This window comes from Molothrus ater, chromosome 1, assembly GCF_012460135.2.
Source record: "Molothrus ater isolate BHLD 08-10-18 breed brown headed cowbird chromosome 1, BPBGC_Mater_1.1, whole genome shotgun sequence".
Classification (NCBI taxonomy): domain Eukaryota; kingdom Metazoa; phylum Chordata; class Aves; order Passeriformes; family Icteridae; genus Molothrus; species Molothrus ater.
Window position 1 is genome coordinate 117,127,924 of NC_050478.2, and position 15,897 is coordinate 117,143,820.

The window sequence follows — 15,897 nt, forward strand, 5'->3', positions numbered from 1 at the left end:
TGCTTCAACCCCAGCTTTTATTGATGGAAATTCTTGTGCTGACATACCTTAAATATTCTTCACTGTCTATTAAAGATTTTTTTTCACCTGTTTCAAAAGCTCAGAAATCTCAAAAGGTTGGATATTAGGAAAAATTTCTTCATCAAAAAGGGTTATTAAGCATTGGAACAGGCTGTCCAGGGAAGTGCTTGACTCACCATTCCTGGAGGTATTTAAAAGGCATGTAGATGTGGTACTTAGGACAGGGTCTAGTGGTGGACTTGAAAGTGCTAAGTGAGTGGTCTAGTTGGACTTGACCTTAAAGGTCTTTAACCTTATCTTTACCTTGATCTTAAAGGTCTTTACCAACTTAAACTGTTGTGACTGAGCATTTCTGTCATCAGTCTTTCAGCCTGTGTGCAAAAAGGTGAGAGAAGAGCAGCAGATCATGCCACAGGCAAACAGGAGACAACAAGGAGGATTCAAGGATTCAGGCTAAGGAGTTCACTTTGTTGGTGATGGAAGTGGCTGGGTAATTTCAGCCTCCATTGCTAAATACTCTGGGTACTGAAAAGCAAAATGTTTTCCTTTTTTTCTGTATAAATGAAGACAACCAAAGTCTTTAAATCACTCCTCTTGTTCCCTTGTCAGATAAAAGAAATAGAAGCAGTTAACAAGAAAAGGCGAGTTAGCTGCTTCTGAAGATGGGAAATTATTTTTAGAAACCGCTTTTGTTAGCATAACAAGAAGGAGGAATCTGAGAGAAGTTATGAGTGTGGATGAAAGCCTGGCCCTGGTGCACATAATCTCCAAACTCCCACAGAAGTTTAAATAAGAAATGAAATTTTTTGTACAGATTCACCACATAGGCGAAACACATTCTGCAATACTATTTAAAAATCAAAAATGCTGAGAGTTTAAGTGTTAAGTGTAATTTAGATTAAGTACTAACAACACCTAATGAAAAGGAAATAGCACATCAGTTTCCAATAAATTTTCAGGGGCCATTTCCTTTCAAGAGCAATAATAACCATAATAATGATAAAGGGAGAGAAGCTCTTCACTCAGTACATGTGTCTGCTGCCAGGAGTGTTGCAATCAGTACAGAACACTGTATTCTGCTCACTTTCTTTTTAATTCTGGCTCCTCACAGAGTGTCTTATGTTATTCCCATCCCCAAAGTGTTCTTTCCCTTTTGTGCTTGTTCCTTGGCTGTTAGTCCTCCTTTCGTGCTCAACTTCAATGAGGCCACACAAAATCTGAATGGCAGCTTTGGCACCATATAAACTATAGAGGCTTTTCAGCAGAGCAGGCAATGTCTATTGCAAGGACGTAAGATATTACAAAATACATATAAATCTTCTTAAATGTATAATTATTTAGTGATTTGACCACTGTGTCTAAAGTATTTATAGTATCTGTCAATAACTCTGGACAAAGATGAGTTTCCAATCTAAATCAGCTTTGAAATACAAAACAAACAAATAATTAAAGAAAGCAAAAAAGTGCAAAATAATTTGGGAAAATGCCCTGAGACCCTCTCAGTGTTTGACCTGCTGGATTCCTAGACATGAAGCTTGAAGACTTTGTTCTGGATTTCCATGGCTAAGTTTGCATGTGAAATACCATATTGTTTAGCTCAATTGCAGTGAATCTGTGAGAACTGAAAATATGAAAACAGGCTTCATTAAAGGAAAATAGCTTCAGTCTTTAAAGAATGAGACTAATTCCTCCACACAAACACACTATTTAGTGAAATTCTGAAAACCCACTGCTAATTCTGTAAACACTATATGAGATAATCCTTAGGGAAAACAAAATGTAACGGAGAGAAAAAGTGTTAAAAAACAGAGTGAGTGGACTCCAAAAAAAATGCAAAAGAAAAGGTTCATTGGAATCCTGGGAATTTCAGAGACTCTAGATTTGCCTAGTATTGTGTTTTGAAGTTTCAGCACTATTTGCAAGGGCTGTGTAAAAGCTGTTATTTTGGCATTCTTCTCTATCATGTTGTGAATCATCCTCAGATCATATTTCCTTGGGTAAGGAGGGTGGAAACCAGGGAGATAATAGAAGGACTTAGGGTCTGAAAGGCAGAAGAATTCCTGCAGCATGACTGGCTAAATGGTCAATGAAAAAGCAGCTTGGGGAGGCTTTTTCTGTTACTGTGAATTATGACTGAGTTTCTAAATGCAGAGGGAGCCAACAGTGCACCTGCACGTTGGCATTTGTGAAGTAATTTGTTCTACAAATGCAGTATTGATTTCTTAGAAGAACACAGCGTATACTGTCAGAAATTTTTCCCCATGAGATGAGATTTTGGCTTTTTGCTTTTCCTTTCCTTGCAAAGGGGTCCACAACTTTAAATGGGCTCCCTGGCTACAGTTATTACAGTATAGTTCTGTTCTTTTCTTACCCTTTAATTTCACCTTTCTAGATGTAGTCTAATAATTTTCTGTCCCATAATGTTAATTAGGAATCGAAAATTTCCACCTGTTAATGCAGTAAAGTGCAGTTGTTCTTTTGCTAGAACATAGTAATAATGTCACTAATTGAGATGGTAATTGTCATGACACAGGATCCCTCATTTTGCTCTGAATGAGTTTTACCTATGGGAGAATTAGGGTGTGACCTGACATGGAACTTGTAAAGTCTAATAATGAGAGAACATGTTATAATCACCCTGTGAAGCCAGAAATACCCACAGCAGAAATAATTACCAGTGGGCAGGAGAGCTTCTGTGAGGCTTCAGCATCTGTATGCTGTTGTTAGGGACTTGGATACATTAACTTGGCCAGTATTACCTGTGGGATGGATGCATCTTTATTCACCTGAATGCCTTTGGAGGAGTACAGTGTTGCAGTGGCTCAGGTTCCTGCACTGAGAGATTTTCCTCTGGGGAGCTGGGATAGGTGGGTGGTGTGGAACCACCTCAAATCAGCCTCTGGAAAGCCACAAAAATGCTGTTAAAAGCCTTTGGGTGCAAGTGGTACTTAGACAAAGCTTTCAGAGCAGTATGAACTGTTGTTCTCAGAAGAATTGCACTTTCAGGGAGTAACAGAGATACAAATGTTTTCAAAGCCTCGGGTGATGATGGGATGATATAACCCTAAGAGAGAGGTGAACCCTTTCACTTGGTATTGCTGATGCAATAGGTGAAACATAAAGGGCACAGTGGGATGATTTAGCATATCTGGGCAAAGAAACAAATTTCCTTGATGCCAGAACAGCTTCTTATTCTGTATATCTCCAAACCACTCAGAAACACTATTTGAAGTGTCTTTATTAGTCATGACATTAGATTGTTGTCTGCCTCACTTTGGAAAAATTCAGTGTGAAGTACTAGCAAAAGTATTTTAAAGTAAAGAAAAACAGGTGAAGATGGGTTAGAGATCTGATTTTCACCTAGAAATTAATTTAGTTAACACAGACAACCCTGTTTGTGTTAACTAACATGGGATTTGGGATGTTAGCTAGTATGTGACATGGGATCAAGATTATGTTTCTCTTATTCTACTATGCTTTTATTAAACTCCAGTATCTAACTTTTTTTATTACTTTAAGAGCTCGTGTCTCTTCGAGCCTCTATCTCAAAAAAGCTCTAAACTCTGTTCATGAGTTACCATTATTTGACTTGATACCATTTAACACACTGTGCTTTTTAACAGCTGGGACAAGCTCTAAGTGGTTTGCTGATGGAAATGCATAAGCTGCTAGGTCTTGGTCCTTATTCTTGTTCTGTGTGACACTTGGCAGGGGGAGGGAATAACTGGGTAGTTGTGCTTCCACATGCTTCTTTACACAGTGGGTGGTTGCCCAAAGAGACCTGTGGATATCCCATCCCTGGAACTCTTCAAGGCCAGGTTGGATGGGGCTTTGAGCAACCTGGTCTAGTGGAAGATGTACCTGCCCTTGGGATGATGATCTTTAAGGTCCCTTCCAACCCAAAACATTCTATGGCTCTATGTACCTGTTCTATTCTATGTGGCTATGTACCTCATATTAGCAATGTGCTTGTAGAATTGACTTTTGCATTGCTGTGAAAGGAAGGGAGTGGCAAAGTATCTGCTCTGGATTCTAGTTTGAACAGCTTCTGCCCATAGCAAAACAGGGACAGGCATTTGCTATATTTTGTCAGTAGCCAAGTGTTAGAGATTGTGATTACTGTGATCTTGGTCTAAAGGTAAGGGCTGCTCAAAGTATTAAAATAAGTATTTGTTAATCCTTTATGTATGCGTCTTTCTTTTCAAGATTTGATGTCTCAGCCAGGTAGAGAAAATCAAAAGCATAGCTTCCTGTCTCAGAAACACATTATGCTTGGCTACAGTTGCTTTGCTTTTATGTGCTCTTACTTTTTGCCTGAATTTAGTGCACTCAAGCATTCTCTTGATGCTCTTAATGGCTGCTGCCTATTATTCAGGTATCTTCATCAATCTCTTCATGATTGTTCCTAAGGATTTTTTTCTCCCCAAGACTCCAGGCTGTTCAAAGCCCATTGGTTTGTTCAAAGTCTGATTAAACTTTTGGTATATCTGACAGGCCCATCTGCAGGGATTCCAGATTAACCATCTGGAATCATTTGATCTTAAACTGTATTAGAATAACATTTCAATAAACCCATGTTTGAATGCTACCATGTTTATCCAATAAATACTATCTCAGTATTGGCTTCTATTCACTGAAGAAATTAATTCTCTTTCAGCTGCCACACCTGCAATATCTAGTCAGGTTTGTTGTTTTTTTTTTTTAATTTCGCTGAGGTACTCACTGTCCAATAGGCTGTATTTTTATTAAGCACTTGCTTCTCATATACTATAAAAGTAAGAGCTCAAACAGGTTATGAGCAGGAATTGTAAACCATCTTTAAGAAGATGTAAACCATTTTTAGGGATAGAAAAGCTTTTCCTGTACTGTGTGAAAACAATTTCTATGGTCACCCATTCTTCTGTTAATAAATCAGCCACTAGGGCAGGGCAGCTGGATTCATCTGAGATTTGTTGTCCTGCCCCAAGGTCCCCAGCAGCCCCAGGTGTGCCTCTCCTAAGAGTTGCCAAGCTGATCTACTCCTAGAATGAGGTGTCTTTTCAACGCAGAGAAATTGCTTTCCCTAAGTGCTTTTCTGTGAATTTAGCTGAGCTTTGACTGCTGGGTGATCTAGATAAATAAATCCTAAATCCTGGGCTCTCTCTTTTCCTGGTCTTAACTTGCTGCTTTGACTACAAGTTATCTTTGTGAGAGCTGACAGAAAATTGCTAAGCACCATGATGGAGTATGTCCTTGAGCTCTGCAGCTGAAGATACTAACCATAGTATCCAAAGCATGCCATCTATATGCAATATAAATAAATAACTTCCAGTAGATCCTGCTTTGAAGGGTAAAATAAGCAAGGCAATAGCATTAGAAAGCACAGTTAGTCTGAAATCCTTGCTAAGCTGCAGATTATCCACAGCAATTTCCATAGCCTTTTGTGGAGTCAGCTGGCCTCCTGCAAGCAAGGAATGAGAAAATATAATGAAGGATTTTGCTTGGTTTAGGCAGACTTTTTTCCCACACCACCTCTGGTTCACTTTTAGTATCTCTTCTTTCCCATGGCATTTAATATTTTAATATTTCTTCTTTCCAAATACGTCTTTTTTCTGTCAATTTTCATCATGCATATAAAAAAAAACTTTAGGAAACAAGGTGAGCTAAGCTGTTAATGCCTCTTGTGTATTAGTCATGTTAAACTAACTAAGCTGGGCAGAAGACCAAACTGCAGCCAGTCACCTAAGAGCAAGTTATATTTTCATATGTACTGCACTTACCGTAATTCTTTATTCTTGCTAGTTCAATGCTTTAAAAAATAAGGATATTTTGAATAGATGGAACTTGATCTGTAAAGCACTTGATTAGCATAAAGGATTCATTATGCTAATAAGATGTTATTAAAAATATAGGAAATGCATGTTAGACAAGTTGCTTACCTAACTGCTCAAATGAAAATATTTTTATATCTGTTTCTGTTTGTAGCTTAGTACCTAAAATGATTTTCAGACACATTAAATCTCTCTTTGAATTAAATGTGTCCCACAGGTAGGAATTCAGCTTCAGTAGGAATTAGTTTTTACATACTGTAATATAATGATTGGCCTTCTGTGCAACTCATCTAAGGAAGTTTCAGAAGAAGTAAAAATATTTAGAAAGTATTTGGGAGATATGTAATGTTACAACTAACAGTAAAAGAAACTAGAAATATCAGTCAAAATATCTAATTTCCCAGGGTTTTGGACAGAAAAATAAGCCAAGAAAATTCTTCCCATCTGGATTATTCACCTTCTGTAATGCAGATAGGACACAGCATGGGCTACGAAACAGATGGGAGAGGCATATAGTGAAAAGGGAAAATAAGAAAATGAACAAAACATTATATGGGAATTGCATTCACTGTTGTTTACTACAAAAATGACAATTTCATTTTCTAACAAAAAGATAAGACAATTGTTATTTTGCTGGTGCATGCAACCTTTTGATCCATTGTAGAAATCTGAGATGGATACAGCTTTCAGAAATTTCTGGGTTGAAATGTTGCAATTATAAAATATTATCATTCTGTGTAACACTATTTTTTTCAGCTTTGTTTGTGTGCTTGTTTCAGTACTTTTTAATTCTTCCCCATTGGGAAAATATCTTGTGGCTTCTAAATTAAAGTATTTAGTGTCATAGTCCTATCCTACCAAGATTTCAGCTATTTTAAATGCCTTAGATATCTGTGTATGGTAAAGGGGTGTGAAGTTACACCCACAAGATATCAACCTCCTGGAGTGGCAGCTGGAGGCTTGGCAGAGCAATTTATGATTCATAAATTTATAGTGGATGCATATGTTAGGTATCTATTTACCTTCTGGGTGGGTGTGGACATTTGGACATCTATCTGGCAATGTTTCAAAGGTGTTTCTGAGAAAGAATTACAGAATCATTCTCATGTATAGTCCAGCATCCAACAGTAATTTACTTCCTTTTTTTTTTTTTCATGTGGAAGGTGCTTACTGGTTCACAGTGGTGTTTTATTTAGCCTGTTGGGAAGGTAGTATCCCATCTTGAGTCATATCTCTTCACCATCAGAGAATAATACACCCACACACAGCTTGTTTCTGTTTTCAGCTTTGGGCAGATTTCCTATGTGTCATTTTTTTTTCATAATAATTGAATCTTGCCCATATAGTAGCCAGCACAAAACCTGAAGCAATCAGATTCTGCTTTGCATCTCATCTGCTCTCGTTACAGCTGTCAGACAAGGTTATACCCTGTCCAGATTCATAACAACTTTAATTATGTTTTTCATATATTGGTCTGAAAAAAGACAGTTCAACTGTCTTAACATTCTCCCTTACAATGGGTACTCAACAAGAAGTATGAATCATTATTGACATACTCAAAATAATCTGTCATGCTGCTTTAAAATATTAATGAGAAAAGCCTTGAGTCTTTTGATATTAGTAATTGTTTCATGTTTTAATTGAATTTGAAAAGCTCTGTTAAGATTATTATCCTCTGACAGTAACTTATTATTTCTAGAATAAAATTGTTTGATGAGTGGTTTAGGTGGCAGCATTCTGAAGAAGCCCTTTGCACTTCATTTTTCTATGAACAATAAAAACTAACAATGCACTGTAAATGCAGACTCCCAGGTTCAGAAGTTTTAAAAGAGTGTGTAATTTAGTATCATAAGATTTCCAAAGAGATCATGTTTTCTAGATGCTTGATCATCCTTATAATTCTCATCTGAAATTTCTCTGATTGATTCCATTTAGTGAAGGGCAATCTACAAAATACACACAACCTGTATCTAATGCCACACTGCTGCTGTGTTCCAGGGCACTTCTGATTCATCTTGAAATTCAGTTTTGCATCCCAGCATGATGTCTAGGTTTGTGTCCCCAACACTATGATATTATGCAGTCACAGCCTGGGTGTGGTTCATTATTCTGTGGAACTGCTATGTAGCCTGTTGTTCACCCTCTTTTGTCTTCAGGTAATTGGTTATTCCATATCCCTACTCAAGTACAGTAATTTGCACTTGAACTATACTTTTCTCCAAACCCATTTTGGGGGTTTTTGGGTTCATTTGCCAATATTATTTTAATTCTATTCTTGTCCACCATGGGGTTTGCAACCACTGCCAGCTTACTCCATTTGGAATTGTGGAAGGCACAGTATCTCTGCAGATAACCCAGTGGCTGCTGAAACTGCTGGGTAGCACTGGGCCCAGGTGGAGTTCCACAGAGCCCCATGAACAACTGTCTCTTAATTTGGTGGAGGACAATGAGTAACTATTTCTGAGTGCAATTTTCAAGCCAGTATTTCAGTCTTTATTCCAATCATAGTGTGCTTATAAGAATGTCAAACAGTGTCAAAATGCTTACCAAAATCAAGGTTTGTCACATCTGATTCTCATTCCCTAACTACAAAGCCTATTATCTCTCCTAAGAAGGAACAAACTTGCCATACCATTGTTCAGTACTTAGCACTTTGTCTTTCTACTAGTATGTTTATTTACAAACTAATAATTTGATTTTTTTTTAGGAAGTTTATAGTAAATGAATTTAGGGATAGAATTCTGTGTGTTCTCTTTCCCTTCTTTTTTTCCTGTCTTTGTGTAAAGAGTTGGGCACAATCTTTGATCTTCTGATCTCTGGCCTCTCCTGTTCTTATAAAATTGTTACAAATATGTTCTAACATGCTTGAGATTGCTTTAGCCAGACTTCTACATACTTTGAGGTGAATTTAGCAGGACTAGTACATCTGAATTTTTTCAGCTTTCTATTTTAGGCAGATGATCAATAACATACTCTTCCTTATTCGCACCTGAGTCTTTTATGAGTGTCAGTTGCATTACTTCACCAACCACAGGTAATCTTTCTGCTGAAAAAGGGAATAAAGAGAAAAGACACTGAGTTTTTTTGCCACCCTAAGGTCTGTAGTCCACTGAAGGCAATGCCATGGAACACAGCCAGGCCTTACATCCACCTCTCAAACCTGTGCCTTCAGTCCTGGAGGAGATGTTTCCATCTGGAATATAATTATTGCTGCCACATGAACCTGCAGCCTCAGGCAGGGTTGTATCACTGAGGGCTTTGACAGCTCATTACTTGAGCTTGCCCTTTATTAGTTTATGCCACTGAGTATTTTTTTATTATGCTTTATTCTCTTTTTAGTTGTAGCTTGTCTTGACCTTTCTGAGCTCATCCCTATACACTTCTGGTGTTATTTTATATTTTCTCTGCTAATCTGTATGCAGGTCACCCAGAAGACTGTTATTGAGCAAAATCCATCATTTTCTATGTTTCTGCTTGGAAAAGTTTGTACTTGTTCAGTGTGTGTTCTTCCAGTCAGTCTGATCACTTTCCTGAACTTCTCTTTTTCACAGACCTGGAAACTATTTTCCATCTCAGATCACTGCAATCTGGTTCCTGGGTGTTTAATGTCCTTGTCTCACTGTTTTCCTCCCAGAATTTTCATCTCTAGTAGTTCAGGGCTGCTGTAGAGCAAGCTGTTTTCCCATTCAATGTTATTTCTTGTAGATATTATTTGGTTTATGTATTACAACATCAAAAGGAAATCTCATCCCTCTCTCAGGACTTTCTTTGTGGAAGTGAGTAGGATATACAAGTTTTAATTTTTTTGTAGTAGCACTTCTTACTTATGAAGAAATGTGAGATATACTTCATATTTTTCTTCACAGTGATGCAGATTTTTAGGGAAACCATACATAAGACAAAATGACTGTGCTCTAAAACAAATAACAATATTTATCTAAGAATATTAACATTTGCAAAAAACCCCATCTATTCGGTTTGCACTGGGTTCCCCAAATTGCCAAGTTTAATAATTATAAGAAGCTATATAAGAATTTGCTAAACTGAAGGGTAGTTTCATCCAAGTAGATCATCCAGGTCATTGATAAACAAATTGAGTAAGAGTGGACCCAGTACTGATCCCTGGGGAAAGCACTGACTACAGGGCTCCAACTGGATTCCACTCTGCTGATCACAACCCTCTGAACTCAGCCATTCAGACAGTTCTTGAGCCACCTCTGTGTCCCTTCATCTCACCCACATTTCCTGAGCTTACCTGAGAGGATGTTGTGAGTGACAGTGTCAAAAGCCTGGCAATGTATTGCAACTTATTTAGTAAGTAGACAATGGATTAAAAATCAAAAAAAATTGAAGAGCTCATAGCTTAGTACTGGCCAGACTGACATCAGTTTTAGAGATGGTTGTGAAAATGGGTCCCACACTGAGCTGAGTAGTATTTTGGAAATGTAACAACTAATGTAGCACATCATTCTTTTCATTTGAGAGGTTTGGTTTTTTTCCTTGCACTTTGATTTTATTCTCCTTTCTGACTGCTGCTGAGCACTGAGCTGAGGTTTATAATGAACTACTCACAAGTTTCCTGAGAGCTAATATCAAATTTAGAGGCTGTTACTGTATGTGTATAGTTACAGTTGGTTTTCCTTATGTGCATTACTTTGCATTTATTGACATAGAATTTCAGCTCTAATTTTATCACCCAGTCACTCAATGCCCTTAGATCCATCTACAACATTTTGCAGTGGACTTTTGTTTTGCTTTGTTGCATTGTGTAAATCATACATGCTTTTTATACCCTTATCCTTTTTGGGAGGCTGGTTGGCAGCAGGCTCTGGAAGAGTCAGCAGTGTGCCCTGGCAGCCAAGAGAGCAAACTCCACCCTTGGGTGCATCAAATACAGCATCACCAGCCAGCCAAAAGAGGTGATTATACCACTGTGGTTTTGCATCAATGTGACCTCACCTGGAGTGCTGTGGGCAGTTCTGAGCCCTGCAGTTTAAGAAGGATGTGAGGGTCCTTGATTGCACCCAAAGGAGGGCAGAAAAGCTGGTGAAAGTGCTGGAAGACATCCTGTGAGGAGGAGCTTAGGACATTCAGCTTGTTTGGAGAGAAGGAGGCTGAGGGGTGACCTCATAACTCTCTCCAGCTTTCTGAGGAGGGCAAGTGTACAAGCAAGTGCTAATCTTGTCTTCAGTTTTGATATCCTGTGATAGGACATGTGGGAATGGTTCAAAGCTGCACTGTGAAGGTTTAGCCTTGACATTAGGAATCATTTCTTGACTAGGAAAGTAGTGCAGCACTGACACAGGCTCCCCAAAGACGTGGTCGATGCCCCCAGTCTGTCAGTGTGCAAGAGGCATTTGGACAATGCCCTTAACAATAAGCTTTAGCCTTTGGTCAGAAGTGAAATGGTCAGGCACTTGGACTAGATGATTGTTGTAGGTCCCTTCCATTTTAAACAGCCCAGACCTATTCTATTCTCGTCTATGAGGTAAAGAGATGAACAGTTTTTATTCCATGACAGCTACTGTAACTACTGAGAAGCTGTGGTTAGGGATCTGGTCAAAGAAATTTCTGGAGGTGTGTTCTGTATCAATAGAACTATCCCCCAAAGGGCTTTAATATGGGACATGGCTTTCCCTTTCCCTTATTTTTCCTTCTACACCACTCTGCCATGTTTGTCCCCATGTCCTCATATTGAATAATTACAGTTTGTGCCAGTTTGCTTATTACAGAAGCCAGACTGCCTCTCTTTAATTTTCCTTTTGGTCTAAACTGGCTTTTGTAAAAGTTAACATTTCAAAGAACTGTGAGAGTTGCCATTAAAACAGACCTACCTGTGTTTGCTTTAAATGAGCCAGCTCTACTTCTGCTCACACTATGAGAGAATTGTTTCAACAGGGGAAAGAATGACATAAAGTTTAACCTCCCAGGTATTTATTCAGCTAGTCTGAGCTGCACAGCAGGGTTTAGTAGGCTTAAACTTATTTGTACCTGGAAGGAAGAAAAGAAAGAGAGTTCAAACACCCTGCCCAAGAGCACAGGAACCCTAGAAACATATTCCAGATGTCCCAAAGTGCCTGTTTTGGTGAAACCTTCAGCTTCCCCTGTTGTATTTGCAGGGAATGCCCCAACAAAGGCAGGAATGATGTATCTGGCTCCATGCTCTCAGAAGGCTAATTTATTACTTTATGATACTATACTATACTAAAGAATACAGAAAGGATACTTACTGGATGCTAAAAAGATGATACTGAAAACTTGTGACTCTTTCCAGAGTCTCGACACAGCTTGGCACCAATTGGCTAAAGAGTCAAAACAACTCACACCAGAATCCAATGAAACAATCACTTGTGGGTAAACAATCTCCAAACACATTCCACACATGAGCACAACACAGGAAAAGCAAATGAGATAAGAATTGTTTTCCTTTTCTCTGAGGCTTCTCAGCTTCCCAGGAGAAAAATCCTGGGTGAAGGGATTTTTTCAGAGAATGTGAATGCCACATTCCCCCAAGTATAATAAAGTTTCTTCCAAGGACTGAGGACCTACTCTTGAGGCTCTGGTGTCTCTCATATAAAGGGGAAGATTTCTTGGCAAAGATGTATCCCAGTTCTGGATGCACGGAGAAGGAGAAGTAGGTTAACATTTTCTCTTCCTGACATAGTCTCCTTCAGGCTGGGTAATTCAGAGTCTCTCTTCATGCCAGAACATTACCCAAATAAGCACCATCACCTCTGTCCTCAATTAAATCTGAGCTTGTTTCCCAAAAATAAAATACCTGCTGTAACCAGAAGCTCAGCCTAGATGAGCCAGAGTCAGAGAGTCCAAAGACACTTCTGTGTGAAACCTGTCCCCAGTCAAGACAAACTCAGTGCATCAAATGAGCAGTTACTTTTGCCAGGTGCAGGCTCTCTTGCTGCATTTGCATTTCTTTGCAGGAATAGCCTCATGGCAGGAGTTAGGGCCAAATCTACCTCTCATATGCTAAAACATCCTGACACTTGGCTCTGGGGCAAGACAAGAAAATGCCTCCCATACACACAAAATATGGGGAACATGAGGACACACTCACTGGCCACAAAGGGATGCTTGTGGTGGTTTTGTTCTGATAGTGGGAGAAAAGTCCCTTCTAGAATGGCTGCAGTGCAGCTTGTGTATTTGCATGCTGCCAGATTACAGGCTGAGCTTAGATACCTTGGGAAGGAAATACTGCTTTGGGATTCACCCTGGGCTTCAGGCTGCAGAATCAGGCCCAGATGAAGGCAAGGGAGCAGTGGGGTGTGGTGTCAAGTGAAAGGAGAAGAAACAGGAGTGAGCAAGACATGAAGCCACAGCATATATACAGGGACCTTCTACTTCAATCAAATAAACTGTGCCAGGGACATGTGATATAAGAGATCACACTGGGTCAGACATGACTGGAGAAGCGGCTTTGAAAATTCATTAGACACTGATAGAAAGCAAAGCTTCACTGCAGTTCTTGATAGCTTTTCTGCCCAGTGGGAATCCAGCACAAAAGCCTTTTAGCACACAGTTTAACTGGGAATACCTGAGCAAACTGATAACATTGAAGCTTTTATGGTATTCTTGTTTCTCACATATCACAGCAGACCACTCCACGAAGGATTATAAGGACGTGAGTGTGTGTGTGTGTGTGTTTATGCACATCCCTCTGCACATTCAGGTGGCAGCTTGAATGAATTAAACAATGTTATCCGTAGTGAGAACTACAGTGGGAAGGATCAAACAAGGACGTGGCTTTCCCCTTCCACCATCTTTCATCCTACACCATTCTGTCATGTTTGTCCCCATGTCCTCATACTGAGTAATTACAGTTTGTGCTGAGTGAAGACGCTGCTATATTTGCTGCCAAGCACATAAACTCTGCCATGTTTCTAATTATAGCATTGTTCCTTACAAAGACAAAGAAACCCAGTTCAACTGTGGCTCAATACTGAATCATTTGTTCTATGGTTTAAATCTGGCATATTTATACACAAGCAAAAGAACATGTGGGATAGATCATCTACTAAATATGCTGTTAGATGGAAATTGATTAGGAAAAACAAAAAGATGATCAAGAAAGATCATCATAACTCCACCTCTTCTATCTGTCATCTGCTATTGTTCATCACCCTAGTATTTCAACAAACACATCCAAAAAGGCAAGAAAGGGGGGTTCTTGCCTAGAAGGGGGTTTTTTGGTGTGATTTTCTCTACATATATTAAACAAAATAATAATAGAAAAAGAAAACCAAACTACGCAATGTCCAAAAATATTTTTGAATTGATACCCACAGAAACACTGTATGCTACTTTTCTGCCCTGTCTTGCAAACCAGATTATAAGAAAAGTTTTCAGACAACCTGTGCTCATTCATGCTGCCTTATATGAATTTCTACACTCTTGTGAATTTTAACCAGCTCTTGGTTATTATTCAAAGCTTTTATTACTGTGTGATTTGATTAATGGCTGTTCTAAGCTATTGCATGTCATTCAGGCTTTGAGATTACTTCTGAGGTGCATTTCTGTGTCAGTCGCTCCTGCAAGTCCTCTCAGAAGGTTCCACTTGGGTCAATAATATGAGAAGGCTGATAAGGGTAGAGGTTAAATTCTTACTTTCCATTCATTGGATCATACAGCATTTCCTGTATGAGATGATGTGATGGCTTTGGGTCTATTTTTTGGGTTGCTTTTTGTTTTTCTCTGAGGAATCATAGAATGGTTTGGATTAGAAGGGACCCTAAAGATCATCAGATTCAGCATCCCCTGCCATAGACATGAACAGCTCTTGCTAGACCAGGTTGCTCAAAGCCCCATCCAGCCTGGCCTTGAACACTTCCATCCACAACTTCTCCTCTGGGCAATCTGTTCCCCTGCCTCAACACTCTTACACAGGCCCCTTGTCCTACCACTTGTAAAAAGTCTCTCTGCATCTTTCTGGTAGCCACCTTCAGGTACTGGAAGGTGCTGTAATGTCTCCCCAGAGCCTCCTCTTTTCCAGGCTGAGTAGCCCCAGCTGTTTCAGCCTGTCTTCACAGGAGAGGCTCTGATCATCTCCATGGCCTCCTCTGGCTTCACTCCAGCAGGTCCATGTCCTTCTTATGTTGGGGTCCCCAGAGCTGGACACAGTCTTGCAAGAACAGAGGAAGAGAATCATCTCCCTCGACTTACTGCTGTGGCATAACTGTTGTTACTGAAAGCTTTGCAATTTTTTTCATTGATTTTAAGCCATATTTATGGATTAACAGGAGCCAGGATAATATTATGTTCATTCTTAGCTATTATTAATTAGGTATTTAAGATATATCTATAAAGGTGCTTAGCTAATAGTGGGGATCAGACTGTTATAATTCACTGAAATGAACTAGACATTTTTGTTTCCATGTCACAGTTTGTCTTTAAATGGGTACTGCCTTATGGTAATATAATTGTTTCATGCATGTGTTATTTACATTGTACATGAAGGGAAAGAAATGATTCAGTAGGAAAGAAGTAATTCTTACAGATTTCAATGCATTGTTGGAATTAAAGTACATTCTCTGTGTCTGTTGTAAGAAATAAGTGGAAATAATACTCTCAGTATGTTTCTTCAGATCTAATAAGGAGGGAAAGATATCTTTTGGCATTCTATCAACAAAGAACATCTTTCATAATTGCAGTATAAGCAGTGAAAGAATTTTAAAAGGAGTATTAGCATAAAAAACAGCCAAGATTTGCAATATTCTGCTGTTTTAAAAGCAGTTTGCTTTTGTACTCCCTGCATGCATAATCAGTTTCCCCAGGATTCAAAAACCTTCCCAAGTACCTTGTCACTTGCCAAAGAGATTTACATTGGCTTTAGTCACTGGCAGACATTAGGTATGTGCAGCTTAGGTGGAGATAAAGTCATTACCTGATGAGTTCTTTAGGAAATACTTTGGGTTACAAGACACCATCAAACCTGAATTTCATATCAAAAGATAGGAAACATAGTGTGATCTGCAAGTAGCTCTGAAATTGTCCTTAACACTGATAAGTAGAGGTGAATGCAAATAAAAGCAGGTATTTAGAAAATATAAAAACA

General features: G+C 38.9%; 1 protein-coding gene across 3 annotated transcripts in view; it reads left to right on the forward strand.

Annotated features, from left to right (window-relative positions):
* NKAIN3 (sodium/potassium transporting ATPase interacting 3) overlaps positions 1-15,897 on the forward strand; it is a 334,914-nt gene that overhangs the window by 283,954 nt on the left and 35,063 nt on the right. The window lies entirely within an intron of this gene.